The sequence below is a fragment of the Penaeus vannamei genome, chromosome 18 (genome assembly GCF_042767895.1).
Source record: "Penaeus vannamei isolate JL-2024 chromosome 18, ASM4276789v1, whole genome shotgun sequence".
In the NCBI taxonomy this organism is placed as follows: Eukaryota; Metazoa; Arthropoda; class Malacostraca; order Decapoda; family Penaeidae; genus Penaeus; species Penaeus vannamei.
Window position 1 is genome coordinate 33,624,739 of NC_091566.1, and position 5,000 is coordinate 33,629,738.

The window sequence follows — 5,000 nt, forward strand, 5'->3', positions numbered from 1 at the left end:
TTTCATTAATGTATGAAAAAAATGGTTATACATACTAACCTGTCAGGTAGCGTGAACATCCTTGCCAAATTATCATATGAACATTATTTCTAACTGAATGAATTATGTAGAGACAATTCTCTTCATACAGTGCGTTCAGGAATGGGTAATATTAAGGTATTTTGGAAAGGAAATGTTCTGTGAAAATAAAGCCTTTTTCTGCCTGAACATGGGTCATTTCTGTACTGATGTGGGCGTGTTTCTGTCTCTTCTCCTGGGCCTTACTTCAATGACTAGCGTGTTTTATCGAGTGTCTATGTTTTTTATTTGTCTGTCTGTCTGTCTCTCTCCTTCCTCTCTCTCTCTCTCTCTCTCTCTCTCTCTCTGTCTCTCTCTCTCTCTCTGTCTCTCTCTCTCTCTCTCTCTCTCTCTCTCTCTCTCTCTCTCTCTCAATATCTGTCTCTCCTTCTCTCTCTCTCTCTCTCTCTCTCTCTCTCTCTCTCTCTCTCTCTCTCTCTCTCTCTCTCTCTCTCTCTCTCTCTCTCTCTCTCTCTCTCTGTGTCCCTCCTTCTCTCTCTCTCTCTCTGTTTCTATCTATTTTTTATCTAGCTATCTATATATCTGTTTGTGCGTCGGTGTATACGTATTCGTGCGTCTCCCTGTGTTTGTTTGCTTATTACCACGTTTCAATATAAGCTCGTGTTCGCAGTATTCCCAAACTTGCCTTTCCTCGGCACCGACATAAACCACATATAAATAAAACATTTCTCTCTCTCTCTCTCTCTCTCTCTCTCTCTCTCTCTCTCTCTCTCTCTCTCTCTCTCTCTCTCTCTCTCTCTCTCTCTCCTCTCTCTCTCTCTCTCGCTCTCTCTCTCTCTCTCTCTCTCTCTCTCTCTCTCTCTCTCTCTCTCTCTCTCTCTCTCTCTCTCTCTCTCTCTCTCTCTCTCTCTCTCTCGCCCTCTCTTTCTTTCTCTCTATCACACACACACACACACACACACACACACACACACACACACACACACACACACACACACACACACACACACACACACACACACACACACACACACACACACACACACACACACACACACACACACACATACCCACGAGAACACCCGCCCATAAAACAAACTTTTAATCGTTGCCAATCCCCGTTTACAGCTGCCATGCTAAACCGTAAGGCGGACTACCTCCCCCCCCCTCCCTCCCCTTTTTCCCTTATAGTCTCCTACTTCAGGATTACGGGCACTCTCTCGCACTCGCTTTACTGCCCACAAAGTGTTCTACATACGTTGTAAAGCTCTCGTACAGAAGATGCACTCGGGATGTACTCAGATATTTTGCAGGTGTGGCGGTCACGCGCTGGCTCCTTTGGCTGGGGGGGCTACGGGGTGGGGAGGGGGCCTGTGGTTAATAATTTTTTCTTTTTTTCTATTTGTTTGTTTTCTGTTTATTCTTAATTCTTATATCTGTTGTTATTATCATTTTATTCTTATTTTTAAATTGTTATTATTGGCTGGGGGGGCTACGGGGTGGGGAGGGGGCCTGCGGTTAATAATTTTCTCTTTTTTCTATTTGTTTGTTTTCTGTTTATTCTTAATTCTTATATCTGTTGTTATGATGAGACTACGGGGTGGGGAGGGGGCCTGCGGTTAATAATTTTCTCTTTTTTCTATTTGTATGTTTTTTATCTGTTTATTCTTTATTCTTATATCTGTTGTTTTTATCATGATGAGACTACGGGATGGAGAGAGGGCCTGCGATTAATGATTTTCTCTTTTTTTTTTATTTGTTTGTTTTCTGATTATTCTTAATTCTTATATCTGTTGTTATTATCATTTTATTATTGTTATTATTTTTAGATTGTTATTATTGTTATTATTGGCTGGGGGACTACGGGGTGGGGGGGGGGGCCTGCGGTTAATAATTTTCTTTTTTTTTCTATTTGTTTGTTTTCTGTTTATTCTTAATTCTTGTATCTGTTGTTATTATCATGATGAGACTACGGGATGGAGATTTTCTTTTTTTTATTTGTATGTTGTTTATCTGATTATTCTTAATTCTTATATCTGTTATTATTATCATGATGATAACAACGACCATTACCAAATCATTCTTTCTTGTCATAGGTTCGTCATTTTTACCAGCAGCCTTATTGTTATAATCATAATCATTATTATCATTATTATAGTCTTTATCATTACTATTGCCATTATTGTTGTCATCACTATTATTTTCAATATTTTCTTCGTCATTATTACTATGGCTGTTGTTGTTGTTATCAATATGATCATTAGTATTATCATTATCATTATTATCATTATTTTCATTATTACTATCACTCTTATCAATATAATTCTTATTATCAGTATCATCATAATCATCATTATTATTATTATTGAATGAATATTTATTGTCATTATCATTACTTTTATTGTTATTATTATTATTATTATTATTATTATCATTATTATTATAGTTATTTTCATTACTATTGCTATTATTATCATTATTATTTTTATCATTATTATTACTACTATTATTATTATTATCATTATTATTATTATCATTATTATTATTATTATTATTATTATTATTATTATTATTATTATTATTATTATTATTATTATTATTATTATTATTATTATTATTATTATTATTATTATTGTTATCATTATTATTATTATTATTATTATTATTATTATTATTATTATTATTATTATTATTATTATTATTATTATTATTATTATTATTATTATTATTATTATTATTACTATTATTATCATTATCATCATCATCGTTGTTAATATCATTATTTTTTTTATTATTATAATCATTATCATTATCATTACTATTGTCATTATTATTATCATAAATATTACTATTGTTACTATCATTATCATCATCATTATTTCTATCATTATCATTATCATTAACATTAACATCATTATGATTATCGTGATTGTTATTAATATTGTTAATATCACGTTTATAATCATAATCAGTACTATCATCATCATTATCATCATTATAGTTATTACTATTATTGCTATTATTACTATTACTTTTTATTTCATTTTATTTAGATTTTTTCACAACTATTCTTATTATTGTTATTATTACTATTACTAATGGTATTATCATAATTATAATCATCATTATCATTATCTGTTTTTTATCATTATCATTATTACTATTATCATTATTATCATTATTATTACCATCATCATCGTCATTATTATTATCATCATTACCATTATCTTTATTTTCATTATTCTTCGTTATTGTTATTATTATTATCATTATCATAATCATAATTTCATTATTACTAATATAATTTTTACCACTATCATTATCTTTATCATCACTATCATCCTTATGATAGCAATGATAATAGTAATAATGATACTAATCATTATTGTTACTATTAATATTGCTATTATTATTATTATTATTATTATCATTATTATTATTATTATTATTATTATTATCATCATCATCATCATCATCATCATTATTATTATTATTATTATTATTATTATTATTATTATTATTATTATTATTATTATTATTATTATTATTATTATTATTATTATTATTATTATTATTATTGTTGTTATTATTATTATTATTATGATGATTATTATTATTATTATTATTATTATTATTATTATTGTTGTTATTATTATTATCTTTTTTTATTATTATTTTTCTATTATTATTATTATTATTACTATTACAATTATTATGATTATTATGATTATTATTATTATCATTATTATTACAATTACTTTTATCATTACCAATCTTATTATTAGTATCATTATTAATGCTATCATTATTATTATCATCATTATTATTCCTGCTATTGCTATAACCTTTTTATCTTTATCATTGCTATCATTACTACCACTATTACCATTGCTATTACTTTTTATGATTTTGATTATCATTATCATGTTATTTTTACCATTATGTTTTATCATTGTCATTACGAATAATATTATCGTTATTACTATTATCATTATCTTTTTTATTGTTGTTATTATCATTATCATCATTTTTATTATCATTATTATCATTATTATTACTCTTATTATTATAGTTATTATTGTTTTTATCATAATCATTATCTTTATTACTATTGTTATTATTGTTAGAATCATTACTTTTTTATTATCATTGTTATTATCATAATCATTACTATAATTCTATTAATATCATTATCATAATAATCGCCATTATTATCCTCATTGTTATTGATAGAACTAGTATTAGCAGCATTAGTAGAAGTAATAGTGTTATTGCTATACGTTTTTGCATTGTCATTATCACTTTTGTTATTATAATAGTTTTCATCATTCTTATTGTTGCTGAAGTTGCTTTTAATATCATTATCGTGGATTATCGTGGCTTATTATCTTCATTACTATTATCCTTTATATCAGCACCTATATCATTATCACCATCTCCATTAATCGCACTTTTATTACTGCTACCGTTGTTAATGTTATTATCCTTTCCATTATTTTTTTTCTTGTTTTACCTTTCTTTCTTTCTTTCTTTTTTAACTTTATCTTCTATTTTTCAAAATTTTCCTTTTATAACTTTATCCTATCATTTTCTTGCCACATCGCTTATTCTTTTATTTTTCCCGTTTTTTGTTATTGTTGTTTGTTCTTTGTATCGCGTTTTCAATTTCCATTTCCATAATGCAGCGCCGTTGATTTATTTTCCTGTTCCTTCTGTTCTGTTTTGTTTTATAATTCATTCTAATATGTTTATCCAGTATCATCCTCTCCCATCTACCGTTTCCCTCTTTTTATTTCTTCTTCGCTGTTCTCTTTCCTTATCGTTTCGCTTCCCCTACGTTTCTTATCCCTTCCTCGACAACCTCTTTTCTTTCCCCTCCTTTATTTTTCTCTCCTCGTCCTTCTCTTTCCCCTTCCTCATTTACTTCCTCTCCATCTCCCCCATCTCTCCCCCTCCTTCACTTCTTTCCCCTCTATCTATCT